We start from the raw sequence: 15,529 nt of genomic DNA, 5'->3' as shown, positions 1-15,529 counted from the left end.
GATCTTAGAGCTCTTGATTAATATTTTATTAATGTCTTTTTTTTCTCTGAAATTCAAACAATCACTACAATCTACAGTCAGATTCTATGGCCCAGTAGGGTATGCTTCCTTATGATGTAGAAGGCAGATTTCTTATGGACTTCCTGTTTACAACTTAGGGAATATTTTGCTCAATATGTCATTTCCTAAATATACTACTAAGAGCTAATAACATGGAAATAAAAATGTCAGTAGTTACAGGAATTTGGGCTATGTACACATCTTATCCAAGGGGCATGGGGTATAAATTTTCTGTAAGATTAGAAATGTGCTTTGGAGTATATTTAGTTGTGGCAATTAGCACTAAATTTATTGGTTCACAACAGAAAATAGTTTCATAATGTGTGGGAATATCATTTGCCAATTAAAATTCTAAAAATATAAGTCAATTATTCCCTTAATGACTTTAGTCACAAGTAAATAATGAGAAAGTATTCACAGTACAATGTGTGGGAGCAAATATTCAAAGCAAGCAACAAACCAGTGATCCAGTATCCTAAAGACTAAATGTTGCTAAATGTTACCACAGACACCCAATGGGAAAGGGAAAAAGGCTGATTCTGTTAGGATACTTATTCAAATCTGATCATGCATTCTATCCAATACGCATAATGCAGTTTTTACTAATAATTTTAAACTGGAGCTTAGAGAAGAAATGATAGACCATCAGGCATGCAAGATATTGAGATGCATGGAGACTCCGGACAAGCAACACAGCACGGCAAGCTAACAATTATGTCATACATATTTAAGAGCTACATTAAAATGCAGCATGAGTCCAAGCAGTGACTGTCAGGAAAGCTGAGTTCTAAATGGAACACCTTGTTGAACTGACGTATGACTTCAGGTGAGTCATCTGACCTCTCAAGAATGCCCTGTTCCTCTATTAAAAGAGAGAAGGACCATGTCCCATTTCACATAACATGTTGCGATCATAAAACCCAGTGACACTAGAGCACTTAAGAGTAAAAATGAACATCAGTATTTTAATATTCATATAGAATGATTCATAACAGAAGCTGATGTGCTGACCACCAAGAAGGAAACATGAATAATATGGCGACTGGTGCTCTAGGCTTTTGACAATTTTCCATCATAGCTAAATTCCTTTTTATTAAAGTTGATGTGTTATGGCTTGAGACTAATTTAGGACAGAAAAGTATTTAAAAGACCAAAGAAAATTATTTAACAAGATTATTAGGCTAACACACACTGAGTCTTCAACCAAGAAGTGTTACTGGTACTGCTGGAAGGCAGAGTGCTGTGTACACAGTCACAGGAGTGGGAGACAGCCCACCGAAGCTTCAATAAGGGGCAGTGTGAGCTGAGGCTGTCTACACAAAACACACATCCCACACCACCCACCCTTGAAAACAAGCATATACACACACACACTCACAAGCACACACACAGACACACACACACACACAAGAATCAGGGAACAGAAATCAAGTTCAGAAAGATACCTTAAAAGAACTGAGGGAAAAATGATAGCAATAAAAATGGTGTGAGAAAAAGGTAAGAGGCTTAGAGGATAGATCCAGGAGATCCAGTGTATATTTCAAAAGAATTTCAAAAGAAAATCAGTATTCAATAAACATGAAAATAACATAAGAAAAAATATCTACCAGTAAAAGAAAGAAGTGAATTTGCAAATTTGAAGGGATTTTTTCTTAGCAGAATTCAAGCTAGAATACCTATTTCTAGAGCCACCTTGGCAAAACTTTTGAATTGTAAGGATTAAAAAATTAAAAGCCAGTAACCATAAAAATAGGAAAAGCTAAAGCAACTGACCTACGAAAAATTAAGTGGCGGGCCATAAAAACTAAGGGAAGAAGGAAGAAAGTATAAGAATTTCTCATCTTACACTGAGTATATAACAAAGCACTTTTACCATTTATAATTAGAGAAACACAAACTCAGAGAAGTTTTCCACTTAAAGGTAGTAATAAATAGATTAAAAAGTGGTGCATGCCTTCCAAGTCAAAAGAGGAAACAAATGTCATGAGAGAAAAATGGAAGGATAAAAGCAAAAGATGGGAGAAATGACACAAAAATATCAGAATGGCATCAGATTGCTCCCCTATAATACCAAAACCCAGAAAAAAAGTGGAATAGCAGGTACAAATTAAGAAGAAAAGACTGCAACTCAAGGTTTCTCTATCCAGCCTACATATCATTTACTTGTTAGGATCAAAGAATGCTATTTAACAATAGCTAGATTAGATGAGAGAGAGAGAGAGAGAGATAGAGATGGATGTTTGGTTGTTAATATAGGGGTATATTCATGTAGGGATGCTGACGTAGGGAGAGGGGAGCAGGAAAGAAAAAACTAGACAGCATCTTTTTAAAATGCATGTATACAATTATACTTATTTATTAATGCAAATTATATTTGTGCACATGTATAAATTAACATACAGAACCCTCAACCAAAGAATACTTTCTAGAAAGCAATTTCTAAAATTGCCTCAAGAAATAGAAAATATGAATAGATCAATGATCAAGAAGTAAGCTGAAAGATAGTTTAGAAGAATTACCTAGAAAGAAGGCCTTAAAACTCAAAAAGCTTAAATTATAAAAATTCCAGAAAACATCGAAGAGATTAGCACAGCAACCTTGTGACAAACAGATATAAAAAATACTGACTAAACAGAAACAATTATAAATCAGAATTCTTCAAATTAAAAACTTTAGCTCATCAAAAGTCACTATTAAGAAAATGAAAAAGACAAGCCACAGGTAGGGAATAAATACAGATATCTAAGAAAGGACTTATATCCAGAATACGGTCATATGTCAGCTTAAAGACGAGGATATGTTCTGAGAAATGAGTCATTAGGCGATTTCATCATTGTGAAAACATCGTAGCCTACTTACACAAACCTAGATGGTATAGCTTACTACACACCTAGGCTAGATGGTATTAATCTCATGGGACAACCACCATATATATATATATATATATACATATAGTCTGTGACTGACTGAAATGTCATTATGTGGCAGATGACTATATATAAAGGAGAGCAACAAATCAATGATAATAAAAAAATATAAATGAATGGGCAAAGACTTGAAAAGACACTTCACAAAAGAGGATGAATGAACCTTGAACAAGCATATGAAAGGTGATCAGTATCATTAGTCATCGGAGAAATGCAAATTAAAACCACAATGAAATTTTGCTTCACACCCACCAGAACGACAAAAAGACTGATAACACCAAGAGTTGGGGATGATGTGTAACAACTGTCATTCTTACCCATCGCTGGTAGAAATGTAAAATGGTAGAATCGCTTTGGAAAATGTTTGGTAGTTTCTTATAAAGCCTCACTTATGAACCAGTAACTATACTTTTAGGTATATACAAAGGAGAAATGAAAGTGTATGTCTACAAAAATGGCTGAACACAGATCTACACAACTGCTTTATTCACAACAGACAAAACACAGTAATGTCCAAATGTCCATTAACTCATAAATGGACAAAACAATAGTAACATATCCATATAATGGAACACTACTCAGTAATAAAAAGAGATAATTACTAATGTAAGTAATAACATGGATCAAACTCAAAACCATTATATTGAGTGAAAAAAGCCAGACGCAAGAGACAACATACTGAATAATCTCATTCATGTAACGTTCAAGGATGGGCTGGAAAATGACATAAGGGAACTCTGGGGTGACAGAAATGTTCTATTGGAATATGTAAGAATGTTTTCATTTGTCTAAGCTCATCAAATATTACATTTAAGATTGGAACATTTTTCTGTATTTAAATTATATCTCAATAAAACTGAGTTTAAGAAAAAGATCACATATAAAAAATATAAAATAAAACTGGCATATAATATTAATGCTAGAAGAAAACAGAGAAAATTGAACCTACAAGAATTGAAGTGACAAAATTAACAATAATTTTAGCTTTCATTTATTAAGTGCCTTCCATGTACCACGTGCTGTCCTATGTTCCTTTCAACGTGATCTCTTTTAATCCTAATAATGACAATGACACTGTTAGTTCTGCACCCCACACTTCCCACCAGAATTCTAATTTGTACATGTCCCCAGCCTTTTCTCACAGAGCCATGTACTTTAGGGGATCCTGATTTCATCTTCACTCTCACTAGGTGGCCCAGGAGCTATCTCATTCTCCTTGACAATGACTGGTTCAGGAATGGCCACGTGATCAATTCTGACCAATGAGATACAAAGGAAAATCTAGGGAGATGCTTCTGGGAAAGTGTCTTCACTATAAGCAAGTCACATGAAATTATCATCTCTCTCTTCCTCTTGACACTGTCATGCCTGGATGCAATGTCTAGAATTTCTGCAGCCATCACGCCCTCTTGAAGCCACTGTGTAGTCATTTGCACCTAAAAACAGCCTAAGGGACAGAGTTATTACTAGTCCCCTTTACAAATGAAGAAATTGACACTCAGAGGTTTAACAACTTGCTTGAGGTGATACAGTAAGTAAGTGATAAAATCAGGATATGTCTCTGGATCTACCGCACTCTGAAATTAACGTTCCCCAACACTCCTTATTGCCTCCTCTCAAGTTTATGTTAGAGCTAACATAAACTTTATCTGTTCATAAAGCTTTCTAAATTCCCATCCATTGTTTATTTTACTACATCATGGCATAAAATATTCTTGTTACTGCATTTGGGTAAGGTGGGATTAACTTGCAGCTGCTTTCCTTGTCTTTTCTAGGTGGCCCATCTCTTAATGTCCTCTCTTTGTATGATCAGCAAGCCTCAGGTTCCACGTTCTTCTGGCAAATCTTTCTATATCTCTGCAGACTGCATCAAGCATTCTCTCTTTTGTCCTCCTCACCTCAAATACCAGTCGGCCCCTAAGAGCTGCTGTCTCTTTTATTCCAGCGCATAGTGCCATGCCTGGTGCATCATAGATGATTAATGATAATAGAGAAGTTCTTGAGTGACTTATGGAAGGAAAGAAAAAAGGATGGAAGGAAGGAACAGAGACAGGGAGGGAGGGAGGAGGGGAGAAAGGATGGTAGATGTATCGCCCTATAGTCTAAGCCTACTGAAATCTCAAAAGGACAGATTCAGATTACTATGCCCTCATCCTCTGAGTCTCAAAGCCATTTTAATCCTCTCTTATTGCACTCACATTTTGCCTTGTCTTAAATTAATTGTGTACACCTACTTTCTTCCTAATCCATAAATTCCTCGGGTTTGGGATCTGTCATCTCCAGCGATGACCCACAGAACCTAGCATAGTGTCTTTCACTTAATAAAAGCATATGAAATGCATGTATCCATTTAGAAGGATCTTGTCAGTGATGGGAGAGATCGGGAATAGTCAGCATTTTAAGGATGGCATCTCTGAAATCTGGTGGGATTTGCTGAGCTCTATTCATGATTGAGCAGGGCTCTTGCACCTGTTGATTTGGTATCTCCATAACCTTTTTGAAATTGCTATACTCCTTAGCATCTGCACTTCAATATATAACACTTGTTTATGACAGATTTATGTCATTTACTGTTTAACAACTGCTAGTCTAGCCTCCTCAAAAGGGTTGCAAGTCTGCAATGAGACCCTGGAATACATGATCTCTGGCCCATGCTCTCTTTGAGAGTCTATTTCTATTCAAGAACTAAGACATGCATTTTCTTTTACTATGTCTACCAAGGTGCTTGGCACAGTAAACATGTGCCAATCATTTGAGTATTTGAAAGAGGAAGTAATGTGCGTGTTGTTACATCTTGACATTTTTAATGTCTCAGAAAAGTCATTCCATAGTGATGGAAATTATGAAAGGGAAATGAGAATGACAATTTGTCCAATTTGGTTCATTGCATCAGTGTGAAGCAGAGATAAAAGAATATATGTATTACGCTACAAATTCATGTATAATCCTCCAGTCAGCAAGAAAATAGCAGTTTTAAAAGTATTAAAAAGTATTAAAAGCAGTGTTATAAGGATAAATTTGACTAAAGAACAGATAATCTCGGTGGAATATCTGAACGTGGTAACATTTTTTTCCAGATCCCCAAGCTCCAGAAAATGGATAAACAGGGGGCAGGGGGTTGTCAAAAAACTATGTCTCACAGACCAGCTACCTGTTTTTGTAAATAAAGATTTACTGAAACACAGACACACCCAGTTGTTTACATATTGTGTTGTTTACATAGTGTTGTTTACATATGTGGCTACTTTTGAGCTACAAGGGCAGAATTAAGTTGCTGCAGCAGAGACCATATGCCCCTCAAGCCTATATTTCCTACCTGGCCCTTTAAGAAAAAGGTGCCTATCAGTAATCTAAACTACATATAAGTATCAAATTATTCTGGGGGTTTTCCATCACAGTTAAGACAGATTCTAGAAGATGTGCAAGCGTTATGTTTGACATGATTAGGATTAATCGAAAACTTTTCACTAGCTTTGAGGGACAATTCTAAGGGCGTAGAGAGAGGAGGCAAAGCAAAAGCATTTATTGAATTACCCAAAATGGAAATTTGTCTTTAAAATGCCAAGCGGCCTGTTTTTCTCCATTAGGAAACAGTCGCTGATACATGTCCAGTATGGATTCATCGCAGCAGCAACATTCTAATTGCAGGCTGTGAAGAGTTCTAATTGAAATAAGATTAATGAAGAGCCAGGCCAGCCTCCCACAATATCACAATCTGCATGAACGCTTAGCTTCTGAGTCATTTTCCTCCCCAAAATAACTCAGATTAAACAGCAACTTCCAAACTAATGGCAACGTTTCCGTCCAGATTTCTTTTTATGTCTTGCATCATGTTCCAGGATACAGCACACGGAGCAGGACCATCTTCTGCCATCAGCTAATGTTGTTAAATGTCAGGCACTTAATAAAGTTAACAAGAAAGTTTTAAAGAATTTATTCCTCGTAGCAAGCAGCCCTTGAGAAGGCTCAGGAAAACTCATTACTTTATCGACTGGATACGAAGGAGAAATTTTCTTACCAGGTTCTGAAAACACAACCCAATGCCCTTAGAAATTCCAACTCTCTTTGCAGGATGTCCCTATATGTATACGCATGCGTATTTGTGTTTGATTGTACATATGTATGTATTTAGGAATACGTATGAAATATAACAGTAAGCGTACTCTTGTATACACCAAATGTGGACTTTGCATAATAGCAAAGTGGGTTAAATTCATGTGTTTGGGAACTGGGGCACAATTCCTAAAAAGAGCTGTTGATAAGTTCCAGTTGCCCAAACAGGAGGTGCTCTCCATAGTGCCTGAGGTGGTGGGAGACAGCAGAGCCCGGCCCACTCTGCAAACTGGGATGAAGGGTCTATCACTGGTGATTTCTCCGGGTCCTTCAGGGAGGGAAAGCCCTCAATTTGCCTTCTCCATTTACCACTGGACTCTGAGATGAAAAGATGAGATTGATCTCCTTTTATTGCCTCAACGTCCTCCTTAAGTATGTCATGGCGGGGGGGGGGGGGGGGAGTGTTGGAAATTGAGGAGAAAACAACAATTTGAAAATGCCATCTCAGAACATGAAAAATCAAATTTGCTAAGAAAAGCTGGTAGGAAGTGTTGGCAATGCTGGGTCCTCTCCTCTTACTGAGTTTCCATTCTAAGACAGACATTAGAGCACTTGAGGACAGGTATGTCTAGTTAAATTTGATAACATTGTGGGGGCCCTCCTTGTTTTTAGTACCTACCATAGGACTGATATCTATTTGCTATCTTAAAATGAAAATTCCGCAAGGAAAGGACTTATTTTAATAAAGTATGTATAGTGAACACAACAGCAGTGACTGCCTACCCTTCGACTTTGGTAGCAAAGTTAAAAGAAAAAATACATACATACAAGGAGCTGTTTTAAAACCTCCAGAGCAAGGTGCCACAAGCCTGAGAAATTGTCTCCTCTGATCTCTCGGGTTTTAATGACTAGCTAGCAGCACTCAATTACAAACTGGTCATTAACAAGAAATCTAATTGCTATTAGCAGACAGGTAAACAACTCATGTTGGCATCACAAAGTGCAAAGAGGGCCATTTTATAGTATCAAGTGAGATGAAGGTTTCCTTAAGAAAACAAGAAATAATACAGCTGCATTTATACAAGGTATTGTCCGTCCTCTTCATCTACGTAAGAATATAAGAATAGCTATACACAATGCTGATGAACTATGATACCTTATGTTTTCTTAAGAACAGTGCGAGTAAAGCTGCTAAATAAGCCACAAATCCCATTCTGTACAAATTAAATTTCTATCATCATTTCGGGCTTCAAAAATTTAAGCCACTGTGAGAAATTTGTCTTTTGACCAAAGGTGATCAGGAGTTTACTGATGATTATGTCAAAGTATAAATATATATATTTCTTAAATTATATTTGTTAAATATGTATTTATATATTACATAACTTTATTAAACCAGAAAAAAAGGAAGTTTTCTTTTTTAAACATATGGAGAAAATGTGAGTTTAAGATAACACAGTTTCAAATTCTTACCTTCTTTAAAAAGATCCCCATTGGTTCCTTTCACTAGAAGGCCAAAGCTAGTCTTTACCTATGGGGAGTCATCCAAGGTGATTTTGCAATACTTTATAGTTTATCAGTTAGTGCTTAAAAACACACACCCCTACAAAATCATCAAACACTTTCCAGAATCGTTCCCTCTCTAGGTAGAAGAGTTACAGCTGTGAGTTTCACCTTGCAAAGAGAATTTTATCCTAAAAATCACTGGGAACTCTAGTAAAACAAAAAAGAGACTTACTATCGTAAGAACTTTCTTTCCCTACATATGAACACCATATCATTGATGACCAAGTGGCAGGATAGACATACTTGGAAGTTCACTAATAATTTAAGACTTCTATGGCATTCTTATGAATTGTGAATGTTCAAAATTGAGTTTTAGTGAAGAAAATGGCAAATATTAAATTCTGTTATCAACGTCATAATCAGGTTTGGAAAAACTAATTTTTACCTAGAATTATTTTTAAAAATATAGACTTCTGTGGGCCAGCCCAGTTGCCAAATGGTTAAGTTCACACACTCTGCTTCAGTGGCCCAGGGTTTCACCGGTTCGGATCCTGGGCACAGACCTAGCACTACTCATCAAGCCACGCTGAGGTGGCATCCCACATAGGAAAGCCAGAAGGATCTACAACTGGAATATATAACTATATACTGGGGGCTCTGGGGAAAGGAAGAAGGAAAAAATTAAGATTGACAACAGATGTTAGCTAAGGTGCCAATCTTTAAAAAAAAAAAAAAGTAGACTTCTGGGCCAGCCTCATGGCACAGTGGTTAAGTTCATGTGCACTGCTTTGGTGGCCTGGGGTTCATTGGTTTGGATCCCAGGTGTGGTCCTACACACTGCTCATCAAGCCATGCTGTGGCGGCATCCTACATACAAAAAATAGAGAAAGATTGCCACAGATGTTAGCTCAGTGACAATCTTTCTCAAGCAAATAAGAGGAAGACTGGCAACATATGTTAGCTCAGGGCCAGTCTTCCTTACCAAAAAAAAAATTGGACTTCTCATTATTAAAGAGGCTCTGAAAGGAACCATAAAAGTCACATAGTGCCAAAGCCATGTCAAATGTGTTCCTAGTAACTGTGTCTTCAATACTGTATATCTTCAGCCCAGAGGGAGAGGAGTGGACCAGATGACATTCACCCTAAACCTCAGTTAGAAAAGTGCACAGCCCCCCCCACCACACACACGCACAATTTACCTCTTTCAGCATTTAATAGTCTGCATAGTTAAGAAAATATATAATAATCACGTTCTTTCTTGTCTCCAGTCTAAGTCCCTGCCACTTGGCAAATTCATTTTCTTTTGTTTTCCTCTTTGGAGACAGAGAACAGCTGGTTGTCATCTTCCAAATACTGTAACAATCCCTCATATACTCAAAGACAGTAATTAAGACACCCTCTCAGCCTTCTCTTTTGAGAAACTCAAATTCCTTTTTAACACAAATTATCAAAAAATTGCCACAGCCTTGGACATGAAAATTGTTATTGCATCGACTTTCTCTGTAAATCCCACTTGTTTCTGTGCATACTCTTTCTGCAGAAGCGAAAGCAGCAGCACACGGCCTTGATGAATCTGAGTTCCCACTGTCTGGCAATGTCCTTCTTACAACGTAACATCACTAGTCAACTCGGGTTCTCCATTAACCTCCCACGTATACTTTGCAGTTCTCAGCTAAACTTGTGTGACTCCCACCTCTCAGTCACCTTGCACTCTCTGCCTCCACCTCCCCACATTCTAAAATAGGAAAACGTCGCGAAGAGCAGGTTCTTTAGCAGCCATGACAAGAGCGCAGCTCCAAATATTACATTACAGAGGCGACTGAACCAGAAGTACCATTCTCAGCGGGGCAAGTTTCCTCCATTGGGTATTAGCATGGTAATAAGATTTTAAAACAAACAAAATTTTTCTTTTAGCCGTATCCATATACAAAAATAGCACTTGTTACACAGTGATATGAAAAAAACAGATTTACTGACTGATTTCAGGCAAATTATTTATCTCACATTTTCTTCATCTGTAAAATGGGAAGAACAACGACCACAGAGTTATGTTAAGGAATGAATGAAATAGTATGCTATGCACCACACTGCTGACAAAATTCCTTTCTCTGGCACTAGTGTGACATTTTCATCCTTTGGTGTAGTTTCCTTTATGCAAATACAGTAGATTAATGAATCAGTTCTCCTGGGTCACATATTTGTATTTAAAGATGGGCTTTCTGGAGTTTTACCCAAAAGAAAAAAGTGAGTCAAATGATAAGCATTCCAAGTAGCACATCAGACTTGTAGGACAATGTTTTGAGGCAGGAATACCCTAAATAAGGCAAACCAATTCAGAGATGTGTGATTTCATCTCATATGCAAGGCATAAACATGGTTATTTAAAGACAAATATCCTCAATCTCAATAATCCTGAGTTGCTTATATCAAGATTTTCTCGGAGATACCAAACCATATATTTCACTTTGTATTATTTCACTGGTAAAGAGGATAACCCTAATCTTAGAAAGATCTGACGTGCCAATTTATGCAGACTATAGATCTAGAATATTAAGGCACCAACCTTTTACTTCATTTTGCTTTGAAGAAAGTAAGACAATTACTCTTGAGGATAAAATATTTCAAGTGTGAAAAAGTTGGAAGTATTTTTATTTTTCTTATATGACCGCAATTTAACTGTTCATAAATCCTCTCTCTTGCTCGCTATACAACTTGAAAATAAGTTGAACATATAGAATAAGATCTACCCTCCAAAAGTATTTCAATAAATAATCATTTGAGAAGGGATTGATCATCTACTTACCTGGATTTAAGGAATGACTTTTAGAGTGTCATAATTTCAAGATTTACCTGTTTCTTAGAGTCCAGCGATAATGACTGATGGTCTGGCCAGTAATTAATTTCCCTTAAATCTAGGGATCGTAGAGAAGAGGTGGGAGGAAAAATGCTTCATGTAGGGAATAGTTATTTCTGTTAGAAAAAGAGAACAAAATTAATTTTCTAAGCAGCCAAGCTAAATGGCTCAATCAGCTGCCCGACAAACACTTCCTTACCTAGTATATCAGCCTCTCAAATGTCAACCAAAAGTCATCATTTACCTAGAAAGTTTCTCTTTTCTGTGTTTAGAATAAAGCTACCTGACTATTACTATAACCCGAAATGTATAGGTGTGGATGTGTGTGTCTGTGAGCATGTGTGTGTGTGTGATGTTTGTGAGGTGAGGGTGTGTGGAAGGATTATACATATTTAAAGCTACTTCTGCTCTTCTTAAATGGCAATCTTAACTTGCTACTTGGTGATTCATTTTATAAGGTGATTCATTCTCACCCACAGATACATTTCTATTTTTGAAAAGAAATACACCAATATGCCAGTAGTGCTTAAACAAGCTGTGTTTTATTTACGAAATATTCTACCCCAATAGGGCCATTGTGGGCCATCAACTTAACAGCAAACTCCGGTAATAAATGAATACTAAGGGTACAAAAATCTTGATGTGAATGAGTGAACTAGGAGCACATCCCCTAAGTATTTCAGTAACATGCTACCATTCTCACCGATAACTGTTACTCCATTCCAAAAATTTTTTAAAAAGGAGATAATTTGTTATTTGATGAAAGTTTAATCAATGTTCAATAGAACCCTGCATTTGCAAGGGTTGAAATTTTCCTCCAGAAAAATATGAGTCCCTTACATCCATGAACTCCTTGACCTCCCCAGAACTGTGTGCGGAGGAGACAGACAACCAGGAGCCCATACGACAGCTAGACAAGATTGGCAGTAGTACACCATTCCATCAACCATGAATCTGAATTCATTTACAGTCTGAATGTATAAATTCCACAAAATTTATTGAAATAGTAACCTACATTGTATATTCAATGATTATGAAATTCTTACATTCTTATCCCTCTTCCACATGTACACACACGTGTATATGTGTGTACATGATAATTATACCAGTAAAATGGTTCTGAATTTTTAATTTTCTTTGAATGTTTAGGATTTCAGAAGGTCATACTCTTGAACCAGCAAAAGCAGGTAAAGAACAGTAGCAGACTTGTTAAAGAACTTCTATACCTCTACCCCCAACACTCCTCTAGGTCACAATTGGACCATATATTTTGTCTGGTCATCTGTTTCATTAATATTGTTTGAAGGCTCTATTCTAATTTTCTATACAGTTCTCTCTGCCATTCAATCCCTCCTTCATCTGGTTTGTACAATTTATTGATTTTTAAATATTTCATATAATTTAGTTATGATTTCAAAGGTTACTGTAGCAGGAAAAGTTGTTTTCAGTACTTCCAACATTATCCTCTGTGACTTACTTTAAAAATTCATTGTTTTAATGTCCTCACTCAATCAATATGCCATTTCCTCTTAGTCTTCTACTCTCTCAGGTTTTGCTTTCCTCAGTAAGATTTTTTCTTCTCTTCCTATGACTCCTCAATTTCCACTTTCTATCCACCATGTTTCCTTGCTAAATATAGTCATTGGGCTATTAATAAAGCTTTGCTTTATATCTCAACTGAATCTTTCAGAATTACACATATATATTTCATTCATATTTTCATTCATTCCACAAACCATTAAAACATATCAGAGCTATACTGGCCAGTAGGGAGACAAGTCACAAGTTTACTTATAAAGGAAGTTCATGAGTAATTTCTATCGATGTACATCAGCCACAGTCTACACAGCACTACTCCCTGAAGAACAGAACAGCCTCCCCCCAACACCCATGAAAATAACATCCTTTCCAATACTCTTCTCCAGAGAAAAGGAAGGAGACGGAAGACAGAAGAGAATCAGTCACTGTATGTCAGGTTAGTAGTGGAGCAAAATGACAGTATCAGACACTCTAGTGAAGAGGAGAAATCATGAAGTCAATAATCAAGTGCTCATTGCTTGTTGGAGGAAAATGATTATCATGGGCCATGTCTCCAGCTGAAGGCTAAGAGACGTGTAAAATGTTGAGTTCCTTAAAGAGGTAGTATATATGCCCAAAAGCCAAGAGAACAAACCTTAACAGAAGTATACAGAATTAGTCAGCAATTTGCTCTGGAAATTGTTAATATAGAGGCAAAGATAAATAGGAATCTTCCTAAACAAGAAAAGGAGAAAGAGGAGAACAAAGAGGAAAGTTCAGTCAGAAAAAGGTAAAAGTGGGTAAATAAGAGAAATTTTAAAGGACATGTTCTCAATAAGGAGAAGAAAATTAAAAATTCAGAACCATTTTACCAGTATAATCCACATACACACATACACGTGTGTGTATATGTGGAAGGGGGATACGAATATAGGAATTTCATAATCATTGAGTACACAATGTGTGTTACTATTTCAATAAGTTTTGCGGAATTTATACATTCAGACTGTAAGTGAATTGAGATTCATGGCTTGATGGAGTGGTGAACTACTTCCAATATGTAACACTGAATTGCTTTTTAAATTCTTTTTTATATTCAGATAATTTTGCAAAAATACATGAACACACAGGTAAAAGAAGTAAATTAGTGCATATGAGCAAATCCATCATGTCCCTGTTATTATACTGTACAGGCAAAGACCTCACCGCGAAGCATGTGTTCCATTCAGCAGAGCCTCAAATCCACAATCCTGAATTTTTCTAAGCAACATTTCTCACAAAGAGCTTTGATTTCTGCAAGAGTTAAATCAACCAAAGTGCTAAACTTGGAAGGGAATGGTGTACAGTTACAAAAATAAAGGGATAATTAGGTATAATATTCCAGAATAGTTAGAACTGTTTACTTCTTGCAGGCAACGGTTTTTCCAAATAAAAGCACAGGGGGAATTAATTGTTGTAAAATAAATACACAATCAAGCAAATAACATTTTATAATTCTGAAACAAGCATAGAATAGAAACTGTTTCAAAGATGCCTAATCCAGGGAACTGGCAACTTGAGGGAGATTTGTGAACTAGCAAACAGTGATGATCTGGCAGTCAACTTCTCCAGTTCCCAGCCTTTGAATGCACGCTATAGAATGAGGGAAAAGTGCACAGGAAATTAAATATATGCAGTGTATGAAAAATTAAGCAGACGGAGGAATGAAGAAGGGGAGCGAGCGAACTAGTCTCCAGGGGAATAGGAAAGCAGGGGAACCGGCGAAGGGAGAGGAGAGGGAAACGAAAAATATCTGACTCTTCAGAAAATCTATTTACCTTCTTTGTTCAACATCTTCTATTGATCACCATCGGTGTTGGCAAGTAGCTGGAAGCTGCGATCCTGAATTGATATTTAATTAAAATCCAGTTCTATTTTAATAATACGGTAAACACATCACAATTCTGTATGTAAATGACATCAGCACATGAAGGATAAAAGACGAGTCAAAGCTAAGTGCTAGGAAGTTTACAAAGAAGGCAAAGAGCGAATCATGCAGAGAAAAACAATAATTAAACTCTGCTTCCAATTTATGGTTATTGTGGCTTTTATTAAGATTCTGCTTTAGTCCAAACGTTATTTTCTTTCTGTCTTATTTGTCTTGCCAAGGAGGAAAATAAGCACAAACTGCATTTGACTTCTCTTATCCATAAAATAAGAGCCAAGTTCTACCCTCAGTAACTCATTCTCAACTCTCCACGGGCTGGATGATGTTCTTGATCATCACCTTTAACCTCCTCTGGGTAAAATTCTTTCCCCAAATTTTTACCCATGGTTACACTAAAAGAGCAGGTAATGGGAGTTATGTATATTTATCTAGGGAAAGATTTGGCACTTGAAATAGATTTCACTAGTCAACGCAGCCAACTTCTTTGAAAAACACTCAGGTTTCCAAGCATCCTAACAGATTCTACTTCACAGGTATGTTACATCTCCCTGGGAGCCATGGACATGCATGTATGTTCATACTCATGTATATAAGTTTGTATAAAACGAAAAAATGTTTATGAGATTTCTTTGTAATTTGGAAAGTGCTTTCCACTTCAAAATTTTTTAATTATAATGGATATTC

The 15,529-nt window shown here is 36.7% G+C and overlaps 1 long non-coding RNA gene across 2 annotated transcripts in view; it reads right to left on the bottom strand.

Annotated features, from left to right (window-relative positions):
- The window catches only part of LOC111768684 (uncharacterized), a 45,098-nt gene that overhangs the window by 14,945 nt on the left and 14,624 nt on the right, over positions 1–15,529 (bottom strand). For both annotated transcript variants that reach the window (XR_011427982.1, XR_002801157.2), the window contains exon 3: positions 11,397–11,516. This is a non-coding gene — a long non-coding RNA (uncharacterized lncRNA). The remainder of the gene's footprint in view (positions 1–11,396; positions 11,517–15,529) is intronic.

The sequence above is a fragment of the Equus caballus genome, chromosome 17 (genome assembly GCF_041296265.1).
Source record: "Equus caballus isolate H_3958 breed thoroughbred chromosome 17, TB-T2T, whole genome shotgun sequence".
Lineage (NCBI taxonomy): Eukaryota > Metazoa > Chordata > Mammalia > Perissodactyla > Equidae > Equus > Equus caballus.
This window is presented reverse-complemented; position numbering and strand designations above follow the sequence as displayed.